Source organism: Arachis ipaensis, chromosome B10 (assembly GCF_059453495.1).
Source record: "Arachis ipaensis isolate K30076 ecotype BB chromosome B10, ASM5945349v1, whole genome shotgun sequence".
In the NCBI taxonomy this organism is placed as follows: domain Eukaryota; kingdom Viridiplantae; phylum Streptophyta; class Magnoliopsida; order Fabales; family Fabaceae; genus Arachis; species Arachis ipaensis.
This window is the reverse complement of record NC_142435.1, coordinates 136,832,905-136,854,727: the sequence shown is the minus strand read 5'-3', so window position 1 is coordinate 136,854,727 and position 21,823 is coordinate 136,832,905. Positions and strand designations below refer to the sequence as shown.

Below are 21,823 nucleotides of genomic sequence, written 5' to 3'. Positions count from 1 at the left end.
GCTCAGCTTTTGAGGAGGAAAGAACTTGGCTAAGAAAGTCGTGACCAGCTTATCCCAAGAGTTCAGGCTATCTTTGGGTTGAGAGTCCAACCACACTCTAGCTCTGTCTCTTACAGCAAAAGGGAAAAGCATGAGTCTGTAGACTTCATGATCTACTCCATTAGTCTTAACAGTATCACAAATCTGTAAGAATTCAGTTAAGAACTGAAAGGGATCTTCAGATGGAAGTCCATGAAACTTGCAGTTTTGTTGCATTAGAGAAACTAATTGAGGTTTAAGCTCAAAATTGTTTGCTCCAATGGTGGGGATGGAGATGCTTCTTCCATGTAAATTAGAATTAGGTGCAGTAAAGTCTCCAAGCATCCTTCTTGCATTATTATTATTTTCGGCTGCCATCTCCTCTTTTTGTTCGAAAATTTCTGAAAGGTGCTTGCTGGATTGTTGTAATTTAGCTTCTCTTAGTTTCCTCTTCAGAGTCCTTTCAGGTTCAGGGTCTGCTTCAACAAGAATGTTCTTGTCCTTGCTCCTGCTCATATGAAAAAGAGGGACAGAAAAATAATAATAATAGGGATCTTTTTTGCCCAAGTATAGAGGTTCCCTTATGTGAGTAGAAGAAAAGAAGAAGAGAAAATCTGAACTCAGAGAGAGAGAGGGTTCGGATTTTTGGTGAGTGAGGGAGAGATGTTAGTAGATGAATAAATAAACAGAAGGAGATGAGAGAGAAGGATTTTCGAAAATTATTTTTGAAAAATGGTTAGTGATTTTCGAAAATTAAAAGAAGGAATAAATTAAAATTAAAATTTGAAACAATTAGTTAATTAAAAAGAATTTTTTTGAAAAAGAGGGAGGGATTTTCAAAAATTAGAGAGGGATAGTTAGTTAGGTAGTTTTGAAAGAGATGAGAAACAAACAAAAAGTTAGTTAGTTAGTTGAAACAAATTTGAAAATCAATTTTGAAAAGATAAGAAGATAATAAGTTAGAAAAGATATTTGAAAATCAAATTTTTGAAAAAGATAAGAATTTTTTAAAAAAAGATATGATAGAAAGATATGATTAGAATTAGTTTTGAAAAAGATTTGATTTTTAAAATCAAAATTAATGACTTGACTCACAAGTAATCACAAGATATGATTCTAGAACTTAAAGTTTGAATCTTTCTTAACAAGCAAGTAACAAACTTGAAATTTTTGAATCAAAACATTAATTTTTGATGATATTTTTGAAAATTATGAGATAAAATTAAGAAAAAGATTTTTGAAAAAAAAATATTTTTAAAATTTTCGAAAATAAATAAGAAAAATGAAAAAGATTTGATTTTTGAAAAAGATTTTGAAAAAGATAAGATTTTTAAATTGAAAATTTGATTTGACTCATAATAAAACAACTAAATTTTAAAAAGTTTTGAAAAAGTCAACTCAAATTTTCGAATTTATGAGAAGAAAAAGGAGAAGATATTTTTTTTATTTTTGAATTTTTTATGAGGAGAGAGAAAAACATGAAAATGATGCAATGCATGAAAGTTATGGATCAAAACAATGAATGCATGCAAGAATGCTATGAATGTCAAGATGAACACCAAGAACACTTTGAAGATCATGATAAACATCAAGAACATATTTTTGAAAAATTTTCAATGCAAAGAAAACATACAAGACACCAAACTTAGAAATCTTTCATGTTCAGACACTATGAATGCAAAAATGCACATGAAAAACAAGAAAAGACACAAAACAAGAAAATATCAAGATCAAACAAGAAGACTGGCCAGGAACAACTTGAAGATCATGAAGAACACTATGAATGCATGAATTTTCGAAAAATGCATAAAATTTTTAGAAAAAATGCAATTGACACCAAACTTAAAAATTGACTCAAGACTCAAACAAGAAACACAAAATATTTTTGATTTTTATGATTTTATGATTTTTTTTTGTATTTTTCGAAAATTATTTGTGAAAATGAAAAATAAGGATTCCAAAATTTTTAATATGAATTCCAGGAATCTTGCACTCTTAGTCTAAAGCTCCAATCTGAGGGTTAGACATCGCTTAATAGCCAGTCAAGCTTTAGCATGTAAATCAGGTGGATCAGGAACAGCAGCAGGTGGATTAGCAACAACTAGCTTGCTCTTGATAATGTTGGGTTGGAAGCCCCAGTCCAAATGAATTTAGACATGGCTTTACAGCCAGTCAGGCTTCAACATGCTTCATGAAACACTAGAATTCATTCTTAAAAAAATTTAGAATAATTTTCGAAAACAGATGAGAAATTTTGAAAGATTTTTTTGAAAAATTTTTGAAAATAAAACAAAAAGAAAATTACCTAATCTGAGCAACAAGATGAACCGTCAGTTGTCCAAACTCGAACAATCCCCGGCAACGGCGCCAAAAACTTGGTGCGCAGAAATTGTGATCCCTGAGATTGTAAAATTTGTTGTTCGTTCTCTCCCTGGCAATGGCGCCAAAAACTGGTGCACAGAACCATGGTCCAAACATAACTTCACAACTTCGCACAACTAACCAGCAAGTGCACTGGGTCATCCAAGTAATAAAACCTTACGTGAGTAAGGGTCGATCCCACGGAGATTGTCGGTATGAAGCAAGCTATGGTCACCTTGTAAATCTCAGTCAGGCGGATATCAAATGGTTATGGAGTTTTCGAAAATAAATGATAAATAAATAGAAAATAAAGATAGAAATACTTATGTAATTCATTGGTGAGAATTTCAGATAAGCGTATAGAGATGCATCGTTCCTCTGAACTTCTGCTTTCCTGCTGTCTTCATCCAATCAGTCCTACTTCTTTCCATGGCTGGCTTTATGTAAGGACATCACCGTTGTCAATGGCTACTTTTCATCCTCTCTGTGAAAATAGTCCGATGCGCTGTCACTGCATGGCTAATCATCTGGAGGCATCACCAGTGTCAATGGCTGCATCCTATCCTCTCTGTGAAAATGGTCCGATGCGCTGTCACTGCATGGCTAATCATCTGGAGGTTCTCGATCATACTGGAATAGGATTCACCCTCCTTTTGCGTCTGTCACTACGCCCAGCACTCGCGAGTTTGAAGCTCGTCACAGTCATTCAATCCCTGAATCCTACTCGGACTACCACAGACAAGGTTTAGACTTTCCGGATTCTCATGAATGCCGCCATCAATCTAGCTTATACCACGAAGATTCTGATTAAGAGATCCAAGAGATACTCATTCAATCTAAGGTAGAACGGAAGTGGTTGTCAGGCACGCGTTCATAGGGAATGATGATGATTGTCACGTTCATCACATTCATGTTGAAGTGCGAATGAATATCTTAGAAGCGGAATAATTTGAATTGAATAGAAAAACAGTAGTACTTTGCATTAATTCATGAGGAACAGCAGAGCTCCACACCTTAATCTATGGAGTGCAGAAACTCTACCGTTTGAAAATACATAAGTGATGAAGGTTCAAGCATGGCCGAATGGCCATCCCCCAAAACGTGATCACAGGATCAAAAATACAATCCAGGATGTCTAATACAATAGTAAAAAGTCCTATTTATACTAAACTAGCTACTAGGGTTTACAAAAGCAAGTAATTGATGCATAAATCCACTTCCGGGGCCCACTTGGTGTGTGCTTGGGCTGAGCTTTAGCTTTCCACGTGCAGAGGCTTCTTTTGGATTTGAACGCCAGGTTGTAACGTATTTCTGGCGTTCAACTCTGGCTCGTGACGTGTTTCTGGCGTTTAACTCCAGACTGCAGCGTAGAACTGGCGTTCAACGCCCTTTTGCATCATCTAAACTCGGCCAAAGTATGGATTATTATATATTGCTGGAAAGCTCTGGATGCCTACTTTCCAACGCAATTGAAAGCGCACCATTTTGAGTTCTGTAGCTCTAGAAAATCCACTTTGAGTGTAGGAAGGTTAGAATCCAACAGCATCAGCAGTCCTTCTTCAACCTCTGAATCTGATTTTTGCTCAAGTCCCTCAATTTCATCCAGAAAATACCAGAAATCACAGAAAAACACACAAACTCATAATAAAGTCTAAAAATGTGAATTTAACATAAAAACTAATGAAAACATACCTAAAAGTAACTAGATTCTACTAAAAACATACTAAAAACAATGCCAAAAAGCGTATAAATTATCCGCTCATCACAACACCAAACTTAAATTGTTGCTTGTCCCCAAGCAACTGAAAATCAAATAGGATAAAAAGAAGAGAATATACTATAAATTCCAAACTATCAATGAAACATAGCTCCAATCAGATGAACGGGACTTGTAGCTTTTTGCCTCTTGAATAGTTTTGGCATCTCACTTTATCCATTGAGGTTCAGAATGATTGGCATCTATAGGAACTCAGAGTTCAGATAGTGTTATTGATTCTCCTAGTTCAGTATGATGATTCTTGAACACAGCTACTTTATGAGTATTGGCCGTGGCCCTAAGCACTTTGTTTTCCAGTATTACCACCGGATACATAAATGCCACAGACACATAATTGGGTGAACCTTTTCAGATTGTGACTCAGCTTTGCTAAAGTCCCCAATTAGAGGTGTCCGGGGTTCTTAAGCACACTCTTCTTTTGCTTTGGACCTTGACTTTAACCGCTCAGTCTCAAGTTTTCACTTGACACCTTCACGCCACAAGCACATGGTTAGGGACAGCTTGGTTTAGCCGCTTAGACCAGGATTTTATTCCTTTAGGCCCTCCTATCCACTGATGCTCAAAGCCTTGGGATCCTTTTTATTTACCCTTGCCTTTTGGTTTTAAGGGTTATTGGCTTTTTGCTCTTGCCTCTTGGTTTTAAGAGCTTTTGGCTTTTTCTGCTTGCTTTTTCTTTTTCTTTCTATTTTTTTTCGCTATTTTTTTTCTATTTTTTTCTGCAAGCTTTTGTATTCACTGCCTTTTCTTGCTTCAAGAATCATTTTTATGATTTTTCAGATTATCAAATAACATGTCTCCTTGTCATCATTCTTTCAAGAGCCAACATATTTAACATTCTTAAACAACAACTTCAAAAGACATATGCACTGTTCAAGTATTCATTCAGAAAACAAGAAGCATTGTCACCACATCAAAATAATTAAACTAAGTTCAAGGATAAATTTGAAACTCATGTACTTCTTGTTCTTTTGAATTAAAACATTTTTCATTTAAGAGAGGTGATGGATTCATAGGACATTCATAACTTTAAGACATAGTTACTAAATACTAATGATCATGTAATAAGACACAAACATGGATAAGCACTTAACATAAAGAAAACGAAAAACAGATAATTTAAGGACAAGGAATGAATCCACCTTAGTGATGGTGGCGTTTCCTTCTTGAGGAACCAATGATGTCCTTGAGCTCTTCTATGTCTCTTCCTTGTCTTTGTTGCTCCTCCCTCATTGCTTTTTGATCTTCTCTAATTTCATGAAGGATGATGGAGTGCTCTTGATGTTCCACCCTTAATTGTCCCATGTTGGAACTTAATTCTCCTAGGGAGGTGTTGATTTGCTCCCAAAAATTCTGTGGAGGAAAGTGCATCCCTTGAGGTATCTCAGGAATTTCTTGATGATGAGCTTCCTCATGCGTTTTTTGAGCTCCATGAGTGGGCTCTCTTGTTTGCTCCATCCTTTTCTTAGTGATGGGCTTCTCTTTCTCAATGGGAATGTCTCCTTCTATGTCAATCCCAGCCGAATTGCATAGATGGCAAATGAGGTGAGGAAAAGCTAACCTTGCCATAGTGGAGGACTTGTCAGCCACCTTGTAGAGTTCTTGAGGTATAATCTCATGAACCTCCACCTCTTCTCCAATCATGATGCTATGGATCATGATGGCCCGGTCTATAGTAACTTCAGACCGGTTGCTAGTGGGAATGATTGAGCGTTGAATGAACTCCAACCATCCTCTAGCTACAGGCTTAAGGTCCAGTCTTCTCAGTTGAACCGGTTTGCCTTTTGAGTCAATCTTCCATTGAGCTCCTTCCACACATATGTCCATGAGGATTTGGTCCAACCTTTGATCAAAGTTGACTCTCCTTGTGTAGGGGCGTGTGTTCTCTTCCATCATTGGCAAGTTAAACGCCAACCTCACATTTTTCGGACTAAAATCTAAGTATTTCCCCCGAACCATGGTGAGATAATTCTTTGGGTTCGGGTTCTTACTTTGATCATGGTTCCTAGTGATCCATGCATTGGCATAGAACTCTTGAACCATTAGGATGCCGACTTGTTGGATGGGGTTTGTTAGAACTTCCTAACCTCTTCTTTGGATTTCATGTCGGATCTCCGGATACTCATTTCTCTTGAGCTTGAAAGGGACCTCGGGGATCACCTTCTTCTTGGCCATAATATCATAGAAGTGGTCTTGATGAGCTTTGGAGATGAATCTTTCCATCTCCCATGACTCGGAGGTGGAAGCTTTTGTCTTCTCTTTCCCTTTTCTAGAGGATTCTCCGGTCTTAGGTGCCATCAATGGTAATGGAAAAATAAAAAGCTTATGCTTTTACCACACCAAACTTAGAATATTGCTTGCCCTCGAGCAAGAGAAGAAGGAATAGATGAAGAAGAAGAAGAAAATATGGAGGAGAGGAGGGAGAGGTGTATTCGGCCAAGAAGGGGAAGAGAGGGTTGTGTTGTGTGAAAATGAGGAAGAATGGAGAGCTTTATATAGGGAAGGGAGGGGGGTTAAGGTTCGGCCATATAGGGTGGGTTTGGGTGGGAAATTGGTTTTGAATTTTGAAAGTAGGTGGAGTTTATGAGGTAGGTTTATGGGGAAGAGTGGATGGATGTGAGTGGTGAAGTAGTGATAGGGAAGAGAGATTGAGGTGATTAGTGAAGAGTTTTGGGGAAGAGTGTTTATTGGGAAGAGAGAATGAACATTGAGAAGAGGGAAGAGAGTGAGTGGAGGTAGGTGGGGATCCTGTGGGGTCCACAGATGCTGAGTTGATCCTGTGGGGTCCACAGATTCTGAGGTGTCAAGGATTTGCATCCCTGCACCCATTAGGCATGTAAAATGCCTTTGCATGCAATTCTAGCGTTTAAACGCCGAATTGATGCTTGTTTTGGGCGTTCAGCTCCCAGATGCAGCATATTTCTGGCGTTCAGTGCCAACTCTTCTTCACTGTGCATTTCTGGCGTCTGAACGCCAGGATACTGCTTGTTTCTGGCGTTCAACGCCAGATCCATGCTCTGTTCTGGCGTTGAACGCCAGCCAGATGCTCCTTACTGGCGTTTAAACGCCAGTAAGATCCTCCTCTAGGGTGTGATTTTTCTTCTGCTGTTTTTGATTCTGTTTTTGATTTTTCTATTTATTTTGTGACTCCACATGATCATGAACCTAATAAAACATTAAAGAACAATAAAATAAAAATAAAATTAGATAAATAAAAATTGGGTTACCTCCCAACAAGCGCTTCTTTAATGTCAATAGCTTGACAGTGGGCTCTCATGGAGCCTCACAGATGTTCAGAGCATTGTTGAGACTCCCCAACACCAAACTTAGAGTTTGGATATGGGAGTTCAACACCAAACTTAGAGTTTGGTTGTGGCCTCCCAACACCAAACTTAGAGTTTGACTGTGGGGGCTCTGGTTGACTCTGTTTTGAGAGAAGCTTACTGTGCCTCTTTTCCATGTTTACAGAAGGATGTCCTTGAGTTTTAAGCTCAAGGGAGTCCTCATTCAATTGAAGGACTAGTTCACCTCTTTTAACATCAATCACAGCTCTTGCTGTGGCTAGGAAGGGTCTTCCAAGGATGATGGATTCATCCTCATCCTTCCCAGTATCTAGGATTATGAAATCAGCAGGGATGTAAAGGCCTTCAACCTTTACTAATATGTTCTCTACTTGTCCATAAGCCTGTTTTCTGGAATTGTCTGTCATCTCTAATGAGATTTTAGCAGCTTGTACCTCAAAGATTCCCAGTTTCTCCATTACAGAGAGTGGCATGAGGTTTATTTCTGATCCAAGGTCACATAGAGCCTTCTCAAAGGTCATGGTACCTATGGTACAAGGTATTAGGAACTTTCTAGGATCCTGTTTCTTCTGAGGCAATCTCAGTTGATCCAATGTATTTAGTTCATTGGTGAACAGGGGAGGTTCATCTCCCCAAGTCTCATTACCAAATAAATTGGCATTCAGCTTCATGATTGCACCAAGGAACTTGGCAACTTGCTCTTCAGTAACATCCTCATTCTCTTCAGAAGAAGAATACTCATCAGAGCTCATGAAGGGCGTAAGGAGGTTCAATAGAATCTCTATGGTCTCTAGATGAGCCCCAGAGTCCTTTGGTTCCTCAGAGGGAAACTCCTTATTGATCACTGGACGTCCCAGGAGGTCTTCCTCCTTGGGATTCACGTCCTTATCCTCTCTTGTGGTTTCGGCCATGATGGTCAATTCAATGGCCTTGCACTCTCCTTTTGAATTTTCTTCTGTATTGCTTGGGAGAGTACTAGGAGGGATTTCAGTGATCCTTTTACTCAGCTGGCCCACTTGTGCCTCCAAATTTCTAATGGAGGACCTTGTTTCATTCATGAAACTTACAGTGGCCTTAGATAGATCAGAGACTAAGTTTGCTAAATTAGAGGTATTTTGTTTAGAGTTCTCTGTCTGTTGCTGAGTGGATGATGGAAAAGGTTTACTATTGTTAAACCTATTTCTTCCACCATTATTAAAGCCTTGTTGAGGCTTTTGTTGATCCTTCCATGAGAGATTTGGGTGATTTCTCCATGAGGGATTATAGGTGTTTCCATAAAGTTCACCCATATAATTTACCTCTGCTATTGCAGGGTTCTCAGGATCATAAGCTTCTTCTTCAGAAGATGCCTCTTGAGTACTGTTGGATGCAGCTTGCATTTCATTCAGACTCTGAGAAATCATATTGACTTGCTGGGTCAATATTTTGTTCTGAGCCAATATGGCATTCAGAGTATCAATTTCAAGAACTCCCTTCTTCTGAGGTGTCCCATTACTCACAGGATTCCTCTCAGAAGTGTACATGAACTGGTTATTAGCAACCATGTCAATGAGTTCTTGAGCTTCTGTAGGCATTTTCTTTAGGTGAATGGATCCACCTGCAGAAGTATCTAATGACATCTTAGCTAATTCAGACAGACCATCATAGAATATATCCAGGATGGTCCATTCTGAAAGCATGTCAGAAGGACACTTTTTGGTCAATTCCTTGTATCTCCCTCAAGCTTCATAGAGGGATTCACCTTCTTTCTGTCTGAAGGTTTGAACATCCACTCTAAGCTTGCTCAGCTTTTGAGGAGGAAAGAACTTGGCTAAGAAAGTCGTGACCAGCTTATCCCAAGAGTTCAGGCTATCTTTGGGTTGAGAGTCCAACCACACTCTAGCTCTGTCTCTTACAGCAAAAGGGAAAAGCATGAGCCTGTAGACTTCATGATCTACTCCATTAGTCTTAACAGTATCACAAATCTGTAAGAATTCAGTTAAGAACTGAAAGGGATCTTCAGATAGAAGTCCATGAAACTTGCAGTTTTGTTGCATTAGAGAAACTAATTGAGGTTTAAGCTCAAAATTGTTTGCTCCAATGGTGGGGATGGAGATGCTTCTTCCATGTAAATTAGAATTAGGTGCAGTAAAGTCTCCAAGCATCCTTCTTGCATTATTATTATTTTCGGCTGCCATCTCCTCTTTTTGTTCGAAAATTTCTGAAAGGTGCTTGCTGGATTGTTGTAATTTAGCTTCTCTTAGTTTCCTCTTCAGAGTCCTTTCAGGTTCAGGGTCTGCTTCAACAAGAATGTTCTTGTCCTTGCTCCTGCTCATATGAAAAAGAGGGACAGAAAAATAATAATAATAGGGATCTTTTTTGCCCAAGTATAGAGGTTCCCTTATGTGAGTAGAAGAAAAGAAGAAGAGAAAATCTGAACTCAGAGAGAGAGAGGGTTCGGATTTTTGGTGAGTGAGGGAGAGATGTTAGTAGATGAATAAATAAACAGAAGGAGATGAGAGAGAAGGATTTTCGAAAATTATTTTTGAAAAATGGTTAGTGATTTTCGAAAATTAAAAGAAGGAATAAATTAAAATTAAAATTTGAAACAATTAGTTAATTAAAAAGAATTTTTTTGAAAAAGAGGGAGGGATTTTCAAAAATTAGAGAGGGATAGTTAGTTAGGTAGTTTTGAAAGAGATGAGAAACAAACAAAAAGTTAGTTAGTTAGTTGAAACAAATTTGAAAATCAATTTTGAAAAGATAAGAAGATAATAAGTTAGAAAAGATATTTGAAAATCAAATTTTTGAAAAAGATAAGAATTTTTTAAAAAAAGATATGATAGAAAGATATGATTAGAATTAGTTTTGAAAAAGATTTGATTTTTAAAATCAAAATTAATGACTTGACTCACAAGTAATCACAAGATATGATTCTAGAACTTAAAGTTTGAATCTTTCTTAACAAGCAAGTAACAAACTTGAAATTTTTGAATCAAAACATTAATTTTTGATGATATTTTTGAAAATTATGAGATAAAATTAAGAAAAAGATTTTTGAAAAAAAAATATTTTTAAAATTTTCGAAAATAAATAAGAAAAATGAAAAAGATTTGATTTTTGAAAAAGATTTTGAAAAAGATAAGATTTTTAAATTGAAAATTTGATTTGACTCATAATAAAACAACTAAATTTTAAAAAGTTTTGAAAAAGTCAACTCAAATTTTCGAATTTATGAGAAGAAAAAGGAGAAGATATTTTTTTATTTTTGAATTTTTTATGAGGAGAGAGAAAAACATGAAAATGATGCAATGCATGAAAGTTATGGATCAAAACAATGAATGCATGCAAGAATGCTATGAATGTCAAGATGAACACCAAGAACACTTTGAAGATCATGATAAACATCAAGAACATATTTTTGAAAAATTTTCAATGCAAAGAAAACATACAAGACACCAAACTTAGAAATCTTTCATGTTCAGACACTATGAATGCAAAAATGCACATGAAAAACAAGAAAAGACACAAAACAAGAAAATATCAAGATCAAACAAGAAGACTGGCCAGGAACAACTTGAAGATCATGAAGAACACTATGAATGCATGAATTTTCGAAAAATGCATAAAATTTTTAGAAAAAATGCAATTGACACCAAACTTAAAAATTGACTCAAGACTCAAACAAGAAACACAAAATATTTTTGATTTTTATGATTTTATGATTTTTTTTTGTATTTTTCGAAAATTATTTGTGAAAATGAAAAATAAGGATTCCAAAATTTTTAATATGAATTCCAGGAATCTTGCACTCTTAGTCTAAAGCTCCAATCTGAGGGTTAGACATCGCTTAATAGCCAGTCAAGCTTTAGCATGTAAATCAGGTGGATCAGGAACAGCAGCAGGTGGATTAGCAACAACTAGCTTGCTCTTGATAATGTTGGGTTGGAAGCCCCAGTCGAAATGAATTTAGACATGGCTTTACAGCCAGTCAGGCTTTAACATGCTTCATGAAACACTAGAATTCATTCTTAAAAAAATTTAGAATAATTTTCGAAAACAGATGAGAAATTTTGAAAGATTTTTTTGAAAAATTTTTGAAAATAAAACAAAAAGAAAATTACCTAATCTGAGCAACAAGATGAACCGTCAGTTGTCCAAACTCGAACAATCCCCGGCAACGGCGCCAAAAACTTGGTGCGCAGAAATTGTGATCCCTGAGATTGTAAAATTTGTTGTTCGTTCTCTCCCTGGCAATGGCGCCAAAAACTGGTGCACAGAACCATAGTCCAAACATAACTTCACAACTTCGCACAACTAACCAGCAAGTGCACTGGGTCGTCCAAGTAATAAAACCTTACGTGAGTAAGGGTCGATCCCACGGAGATTGTCGGTATGAAGCAAGCTATGGTCACCTTGTAAATCTCAGTCAGGCGGATATCAAATGGTTATGGAGTTTTCGAAAATAAATGATAAATAAATAGAAAATAAAGATAGAAATACTTATGTAATTCATTGGTGAGAATTTCAGATAAGCGTATAGAGATGCATCGTTCCTCTGAACTTCTGCTTTCCTGCTGTCTTCATCCAATCAGTCCTACTTCTTTCCATGGCTGGCTTTATGTAAGGACATCACCGTTGTCAATGGCTACTTTTCATCCTCTCTGTGAAAATAGTCCGATGCGCTGTCACTGCATGGCTAATCATCTGGAGGCATCACCAGTGTCAATGGCTGCATCCTATCCTCTCTGTGAAAATGGTCCGATGCGCTGTCACTGCATGGCTAATCATCTGGAGGTTCTCGATCATACTGGAATAGGATTCACCCTCCTTTTGCGTCTGTCACTACGCCCAGCACTCGCGAGTTTGAAGCTCGTCACAGTCATTCAATCCCTGAATCCTACTCGGAATACCACAAACAAGGTTTAGACTTTTCGGATTCTCATGAATGCCGCCATCAATCTAGCTTATACCACGAAGATTCTGATTAAGAGATCCAAGAGATACTCATTCAATCTAAGGTAGAACAGAAGTGGTTGTCAGGCACGCGTTCATAGGGAATGATGATGATTGTCACGTTCATCACATTCATGTTGAAGTGCAAATGAATATCTTAGAAGCGGAATAAGTTGAATTGAATAGAAAAACAGTAGTACTTTGCATTAATTCATGAGGAACAGCAGAGCTCCACACCTTAATCTATGGAGTGCAGAAACTCTACCGTTTGAAAATACATAAGTGATGAAGGTTCAGGCATGGCCGAATGGCCAGCCCCCAAAACGTGATCACAGGATCAAAAATACAATCCAGGATGTCTAATACAATAGTAAAAAGTCCTATTTATACTAAACTAGCTACTAGGGTTTACAGAAGTAAGTAATTGATGCATAAATCCACTTCCGGGGCCCACTTGGTGTGTGCTTGGGCTGAGCTTTAGCTTTCCACGTGCAGAGGCTTCTTTTGGAGTTGAACGCCAGGTTGTAACGTATTTCTGGCGTTCAACTCTGGCTCGTGACGTGTTTCTGGCGTTTAACTCCAGACTGCAGCATAGAACTAGCGTTCAACGCCCTTTTGTGTCATCTAAACTCGGCCAAAGTATGAACTATTATATATTGATGGAAAGCTCTGGATGTCTACTTTCCAACGCAATTGGAAGCGCACCATTTTGAGTTCTGTAACTCTAGAAAATCCACTTTGAGTGCAGGGAGGTCAGAATCCAACAGCATCAGTAGTCCTTCTTCAACCTCTGAATCTGATTTTTGCTCAAGTCCCTCAATTTCAGCCAGAAAATACCTGAAATCACAGAAAAATACACAAACTCATAGTAAAGTCTAGAAATGTGAATTTAACATAAAACTAATGAAAACATCCCTAAAAGTAACTAGATTCTACTAAAAACATACTAAAAACAATGCCAAAAAGCGTATAAATTATCCGCTCATCACTCTGCCTTTTCTACTCTATATGAACCTTCCCATCTTGATCTCAGTTTGCCTGGCATAAGCCTCAGTCTGGAGTTATAAAGAAAAACTAACTTCCCTGGTCTGAATTCTCTCTTTTTTATGTGCTTGCCATGGACAGCCTTCATCTTTTCTTTGTATCTCCTGGAGTTGTCATATGCTTCTAGGCGAAGATTCTTCAGTTCTGCTAGTTGCAGCTTTCTTTCAGCACCAGCTTTCTCAAGATTCATGTTGCACTCCCTCACAGCCCAGAAAGCCTTGTGTTCCACCTCCACTGGAAGGTGGCAAGCCTTTCCGTATACTAAGCGGAAGGGGCTCATCCCAATGGGTGTCTTGTATGCTGTTCTATATATCCAGAGTGCATCTTGTAGCCTGGCACTCCAGTCCTTCCTATGAGGTTTTACTATCTTTTCCAGAATACGCTTTATCTCTCTGTTAGAGACTTCTGCTTGTCCATTGGTCTGGGGATGGTAAGATGTTGCTACTTTATGAATTATCCCATGCCTCTTCAATAATCCCGTTAATCTCCTGTTACAAAAGTGAGTGTCTTGATCGCTCACGATTGCTCGTGGTGATCCAAGGCGACAAATAATATGGTTTCTAACAAAGGAAACAACAGTGTTAGCATCATCAGTACGGGTAGGAATTGCTTCCACCCATTTAGAAACATAATCTACAGCTAATAGTATATAAAAGTAACCATTAGAATTTGGAAATGGACCCATGAAGTCAATGCCCCAAACGTAAAAAATTTCACAGAAAAGCATAATCTGTTGAGGCATCTCATCCCTCTTGGATATATTACTAAACCTTTGGCATGGAGAACAAGATTTACAAAATTTAGCAGCGTCTTTAAAAAGAGTAGGCCACCAGAATCCACAGTCTAGAATTTTTCTAGCTGTTCTTTGAGGGCCAAAATGTCCTCCACTCTCAGATGAGTGGCAGGCCTCTAAAATGGACTGGAATTCTGATTGAGGCACACACCGCCTAATTACCTGGTTAGCACCACACCTCCATAAATATTGATCATCCCATATATAATATTTGGACTCGCTTTTCAGCTTGTCTCTTTAATGCTTAGTAAAATTTGGAGGAAAAGTGTGGCTAACTAGATAATTAGCTACAGGTATATACCAAGGAACTACTTCAGATACTGCATGTAAGCTATCAAATGGGAAATTATCATTTATAGGAGTGGAACCATCCTTAATGTGCTCAAGATGACTCAAGTGGTCTGCCACTAAATTCTGGTTACCACTCCTATCCTTGATTTCTAAATTAAATTCTTGCAGCAGCAGTATCCAACGTATTAGTCTTGGTTTGGACTCCTTTTTAGCTAATAAATATTTTAGAGCTGCATGGTCTGAGTACACTACTACCTTAGTACCAAGTAAATAGGCTCGGAATTTATCCAGAGCAAAAACAATAGCTAGAAGCTCTTTTTCAGTAGTAGTGTAATTAGATTGAGCAACATCTAAAGTCTTAGATGCATAAGCAATTACAAAAGGATCCTTACCTTCGCGCTGAGCCAGCGCCACTCCTACTGCATGGTTGGAAGCATCACACATAATTTCAAATGGTTGGCTCCAGTCTGGTCCTCTCACAATTGGAGCTTGAGTCAAGGCGATCTTTAGCTTATCAAACGCTTTCATACAATCCTCACTAAACTCGAACTCAATATCTTTCTGCAGCAATTTGGATAAAGGCAATGCTACCTTACTGAAGTCCTTAATGAATCTCCTGTAAAAACCTGCATGGCTAAGGAACGAACGGACTTCCCTCACGGAGGGGGGGTAAGGTAAACTAGAAATAACATCCACCTTTGCTGGATCTACAGAAATGCCAGTATTAGACACAACATGTCCTAGTACAATTCCTTGTCTTACCATAAAGTGACATTTTTCAAAATTTAAGACAAGGTTTGTACTAACACACCTGTTTAATACTCTAGATAAACTATCCAAGCAAAGGCTAAATGAATCACCATATATGCTAAAATCATCCATAAAAACTTCCATACAGTTCTCAATAAGATCTGAAAAGATACTCATCATACATCTTTGGAAAGTAGCAGGTGTATTACACAAGCCAAAAGGCATTCTTTTATAAGCATACGTTCCAAAGGGACATGTAAAAGTGGTCTTCTCCTGACCTTCAGGAGCTATATGAATTTGAAAATATCCTGTATAACCATCTAAAAAACAATAATGGGATTTACTTGACAGGCGATCAAGCAACTGATCAATAAATGGCAAGGGGTAATGATCCTTACGAATAGCTTGGTTGAGACGCCTATAGTCAATGCAAACTCTCCATGAATTCTGCACTCTAGTTGTCAGGAGCTCTGGTGCACGAAATTGTGATCCCTGGTAATGGCTCCAAAAACTTGGTGCTCAAATCTTAATTCATGATTTGTCACAACTTCGATACAACTAACCAGCAAGTGCACTGGGTCGTCCAAGTAATAAAACCTTACGTGAGTAAGGCTCGATCCCACGGAGATTGTCAGCTTGAACCAAGCTATGGTCACCTTGTAAATCTCAGTCAGGCGGATATCAAATGGTTATGGAGTTTTCGAATAATAATAATAAATAAACAGAAAATAAAGATAAAAATACTTATGTAATTCATTGGTGAGAATTTCAGATAAATGTATAGAGATGCTTTCGTTCCTCTGAACCTCTGCTTTCCTGCTGTCTTCATCCAATCCTTCCTACTCCTTTCCATGGCAAGCTTTATGTAAGGCATGACCATTGTCAATGGCTACATCCCATCCTCTCTGTGAAAAAGGTCCAAATGCTCTGTCACGGCACGGCTAATCATCTGGAGGTTCTCGATCATACTGGAATAGGGTTCACCCTCCTTTTGCGTCTGTCACTACGCCCAGCACTCGCGAGTTTGAAGTTCGTCACAGCCATCCCTTCCCAGATCCTACTCGGAATACCACAGACAAGGTTTAGACTTTTCGGATCTCAGGAATGGCCATCCATGGGTTCTAACTTATACCACAAAGATTCTAATATCTCGGACTCGGTCCCCTGTATTAGATATCTAAGAGATATTCATTCTAGCTTGTTTGCATGTAGAACAGAAGTGTTTGTCAGGCACGCATTCATAAGTGAGAATGATGATGAGCGTCACATAATCATCACATTCATCATGTTCTTGGGTGCGAATGGATATCTTAGAAGCGGAATAAGTTGAATTGAATATAAAACAGTAGTACTTTGCATTAAATCACGAGGAACAGCAGAGCTCCACACCTTAATCTTTGGAGTGCAGAAACTCTACCGTTGAAAAATACATAAGTGAAAGGTTCAGGCATGGCCGAATGGCCAGCCCCCATGATCTAAGAACTAGACGTCCCCATATGTCTAATACAATAGTAAAAAGTCCTATTTATACTAAACTAGTTACTAGGGTTTACAGAAGTAAGTAATTGATGCATAAATCCACTTCCGGGGCCCACTTGGTGTGTGCTTGGGCTGAGCTTGAAGTTTACACGTGCAGAGGCTTCTTTTGGAGTTGAACGCCAAGTTGTAACGTGTTTTTGGCATTCAACTCTAGTTCGTGATGTGTTTCTTGCCTTTAACTCCAGACTGCAGCATAGAACTGGCGTTCAACGCCCTTTTGCATCATCTAAAATCGGGCAAAGTATGGACTACTATATATTGATGGAAAGCCCTGGATATCTACTTTCCAACGCAATTGGAAGCGCGCCATTTTGAGTTCTGTAGCTCCAGAAAATCCTCTTTGAGTGCAGGAAGGTCAGAATCCAACAGCATCAGCAGTCCTTCTTCAACCTCTGAATCTGATTTTTGCTCAAGTCCCTCAATTTCAGCCAGAAAATACCTGAAATCATAGAAAAATACACAAACTCATAGTAACGTCCAGAAACGTGAATCTAACATAAAAACTAATAAAAACATCCCTAAAAGTAACTAGATCCTACTAAAAACATACTAAAAACAATGCCAAAAAGCGTATAAATTATCCGCTCATCACAACACAAAACTTAAATTGTTGCTTGTCCCCAAGCAACTGAAAATCAAATAGGATAAAAAGAAGAGAATATACTATAAATTCCAAAATATCAATGAAACATAGCTCCAATCAGATGAGCGGGACTTGTAGCTTTTTGCCTCTTGAATAGTTTTGGCATCTCACTTTATCCATTGAAGTTCAGAATGATTGGCATCTATAGGAACTTAGAGTTCAGATAGTGTTATTGATTCTCCTAGTTCAGTATGTTGATTCTTGAACACAGCTACTTTATGAGTCTTGGCCGTGGTCCTAAGCACTTTGTTTTCCAGTATTACCACCGGATACATAAATGCCACAAACACATAACTGGGTGAACCTTTTCAGATTGTGACTCAGCTTTGCTAAAGTTCCCAATTAGAGGTATCCAAGGTTCTTAAGCACACTCTTTTTTTGCTTTGGACCTTGACTTTAACCGCTCAGTCTCAAGTTTTCACTTGACACCTTCACGCCACAAGCACATGGTTAGGGATAGCTTGGTTTAGCTGCTTAGGCCAGGATTTTATTCCTTTAGGCCCTCCTATCCACTGATGCTCAAAGCCTTGGGATCCTCTTTATTTACCCTTGCCTTTTGGTTTTAAGGGTTATTGGCTTTTTGCTCTTGCCTTTTGGTTTTAAGAGCTTTTGGCTTTTTCTGCTTGCTTTTTCTTTTCTATTTTTTTTTCGCCATTTTTTTTTCTGCAAGCTTTGTATTCACTGCTTTTTCTTGCTTCAAGAATCATTTTTATGATTTTTCATATTATCAAATAACATGTCTCCTTATCATCATTCTTTCAAGAGCCAACATATTTAACATTCTTAAACAACAACTTCAAAAGACATATGCACTGTTCAAGCATTCATTCAGAAAACAAAAAATATTGTCACCACATCAATATAATTAAACTAAGTTCAAGGATAAATTCGAAACTCATGTACTTCTTGTTCTTTTGAATTAAAAACATTTTTCATTTAAGAGAGGTGATGGATTCATAGGACATTCATAACTTTAAGACAAAGTTACTAAAAACTAATGATCATGTAATAAGACACTAACATAGATAAGCACTTAACATAAAGAAAACGAAAAACAGAAAATTTGAGAACAAGGAATGAGTCCACCTTAGTGATGGTGGCGTTTTCTTCTTGAGGAACCAATGATGTCCTTGAGCTCTTCTATGTCTCTTCCTTGTCTTTGTTGCTCCTCCCTCATAGCTCTTTTGATCTTCTCTAATTTTATGGAGGATGATGGAGTGCTCTTGGTGTTCCACCCTTAGTTGCTCCCAATAATTGTGTGGAGGAAAATGTATCCCCTGAGGTATCTCAGGGATCTCTTGATTTGCAGTCAAATGTTCTACCACTAAGCTATAGACCTTTGAGATGAATCTCTCCATCTCCTATGACTCGGAAGTGGAAGCTTTTGTCTTTCCTTTCCTCTTTCTAGAGGTTTCTCTAGCCTTAGGTGCCATCAATGGTTATGGAAAAACAAAAAAAGCTATGCTTTTACCACACCAAACTTAGAATGTTGCTCGCCCTCGAGCAAAAGAAGAAAGAATAGTAGAAGAAGAAGAAGATATGGAGGAGATGGAGGGATGTGTGTATTCGGCTATATGGGTGGGCTTGGGTGGGAAAGAGATTTTGAATTTTGAAGGTAGGTGGGGTGTATGGATGTGAGTGGTGAATGGAAAACAGAAGGGATGGGGAGAGAGAGAGGGTGATATAGGATTATGAGGAGAGAAGGTGAGTGGAGGTATGTGGGGATCCTGTGGGGTCCACAGATGCTGAGTTGATCCTGTGGGGTCCTCAGGTCCTGAGGTGTCAAGGATTTACATCCCTGCACCAATTAGGCATGTAAAATGCCTTTGCATGCAATTCTGGCGTTTAAACGCCGAATTGATGCTTGTTCTGGGCGTTCAACGCCCATATGCAGCATATTTCTGGCGTTGAACGCCAGCTCCATGCTTGTTTCTGGCGTTCAGTGCCAGCTTTCCTCAGTGTGCATTTCTGGCGTCTGAACGCCAGGATGCTGCTTGTTTCTGGCGTTCAACGCCAGATGCTCCTTACTGGCGTTCAACGCCAAATGCTCCTTACTGGCGTTTAAACGCCAGTAAGCCCTTCCTCCAGGGTGTGATTTTTCTTCTGCTGTTTTTGATTCTGTTTTTGATTTTTCTATTTATTTTGTGACTCCACATGATCATGAACCTAATAAAACATGAAAGAACAATAAAATAAAAATAAAATTAGATAAATAAAAATTAGGTTGCCTCCCAACAAGCGCTTTTTCAATGTCAATAGCTTGACAGTGGGCTCTCATGGAGCCACACAGGTGATCAGGTCAATTTTATAGACTCCCAACACCAAACTTAGAGTTTGGAAATGGGAGTTCAACACCAAACTTAGAGTTTGGCTGAGGCCTCCCAACACCAAACTTAGAGTTTGACTGTGGAGGCTTTAGTTGACTCTGTACTGAGAGAAGCTTACTGTGCCTCTTTTCCATGTTTACAGAAGGATGACCTTGAGTTTTAAACACAAGGGAGTCCTCATTCAATTGAAGGACTAGTTCACCTCTGTCTACATCAATCACAGCTCTTGCTGTGGCTAGGAAGGGTCTTCCAAGAATGATGGATTCATCCTCATCCTTCCCAGTATCCAGGATTATGAAATCAGCAGGGATGTAAAGGCCTTCAACCTTTACTAACACGTCCTCTACTTGTCCATAAGCCTCTTTTCTTGAGTCGTCTGCCATCTCTAATGAGATTCTGGCAGCTTGCACCTCAAAGATTCCCAGTTTCTCCATTACAGAGAGTGGCATGAGGTTTATTCCTGACCCAAGGTAACATAGAGCCTTCTCAAAGGTTATGGTGCCTATGGTACAAGGTATTAGGAACTTTCCAGGATCCTGTTTCTTCTGAGGCAATCTCAGTTGATCCAATGCATTTAGTTCATTGGTGAACAGGGGAGGTTCATCTCCCCAAGTCTCTTTACCAAATAAATTGGCATTCAGCTTCATGATTGCACCAAGGAACTTGGCAACTTGCTCTTCAATAACATCTTTATTCTCTTCAAAAGAAGAATACTCATCAGAGCTCATGAAGGGCATAAGGAGGTTCAATGGAATCTCTATGGTCTCTAGATGCGCCTTAGATTCCTTTGGTTCCTCAAAGGAAAACTCCTTGTTGATCACTGAACGTCCCAGGAGGTCTTCCTCCTTGGGATTCACGTCCTCCCCTTCTTCCTTAGATTCGGCCATGATGGTTATATCAATGGCCTTGCATTCTCTCTTTGGATTCTCTTCTGTATTGCTTGAAAGAGTACTAGGAGGGGTTTCAGTGATCTTCTTACTCAGCTGGCCCACTTATGCTTCCAGATTTCTAATGGAGGACATTGTTTTATTCATGAAACTCACAGTGGCCTTAGACAGATCAGAGACTAAATTTGCTAAGCTAGATGGATTCTGCTCATAATTCTCTGTCTGTTGCTGAGTGGATGATGGAAAAGGTTTACTATTGTTAAACCTGTTTCTTCCACCATTATTAAAGCCTTGTTGAGGCTTTTGTTGATCCTTCCATGAGAAATTTGGATGATTTCTCCATGAGGGGTTATAGGTGTTTCCATAAGGTTCACTCATGTAATTCACCTCTGCTATTGCAGGGTTCTCAGGATCATAAGCTTCTTCTTCAGAAGATGCCTCTTGAGTACTGTTGGATGTAGCTTGCATTCCATTCAGGCTCTGAGAAATCATATTGACTTGCTGAGTCAATATAGCATTCAGAGTATCAATTTCAAGAACTCCCTTCTTCATAGGCGTCCCATTACTCACAGGATTCCTCTCAGAAGTGTACATGAATTGGTTATTAGCAACCATGTCAATGAGTTCTTGTGCTTCTGCAGGCGTTTTCTTTAGGTGAATGGATCCACCTGCAGAAGTATCCAATGACATCTTAGCTAATTCAGACAGACCATCATAGAATATTTCCAGGATGATCCATTCTGAAAGCATGTCAGAAGGACACTTTTTGGTCAGTTCCTTGTATCTCTCCCAAGCTTCATAGAGGGATTCACCTTCTTTTTGTCTGAAGGTTTGAACATCCACTCGAAGCTTACTCAGCTTTTGAGGAGGAAAGAACTTGGCTAAGAAAGCCTTGACCAGCTTATCCCAAGAGTTCAGGCTATCCTTAGGTTGAGAGTCCGACCATATTCTAGCTCTGTCTCTTACAGCAAACGGGAAAAACATGAGCCTGTAGACTTCAGGATCTACTCCATTAGTCTTAACAGTGTCACATATCTGCAAGAATTTAGTTAAGAACTGAAAGGGATCTTCAGATGGAAGTCCATGAAACTTGCAGTTTTGTTGCATCAGAGAAACTAATTGAGGTTTAAGCTCAAAATTGTTTGCTCCAATGGTAGGG

General features: G+C 38.6%; 2 non-coding genes across 2 annotated transcripts; both read left to right on the top strand.

Moving 5' to 3' along the window:
* The first annotated feature begins 9,128 nt into the window (after positions 1 to 9,128).
* LOC148581850 (small nucleolar RNA R71) lies at positions 9,129 to 9,236 on the top strand. Its single transcript, XR_015894031.1, has one exon. It is a non-coding gene; the product is annotated as a small nucleolar RNA R71 (small nucleolar RNA).
* Positions 9,237 to 21,408: 12,172 nt separating this feature from the next.
* Positions 21,409 to 21,516, top strand: LOC148581849 (small nucleolar RNA R71). Its single transcript, XR_015895933.1, has one exon. It is a non-coding gene; the product is annotated as a small nucleolar RNA R71 (small nucleolar RNA).
* The last annotated feature ends 307 nt before the right edge of the window (positions 21,517 to 21,823 follow it).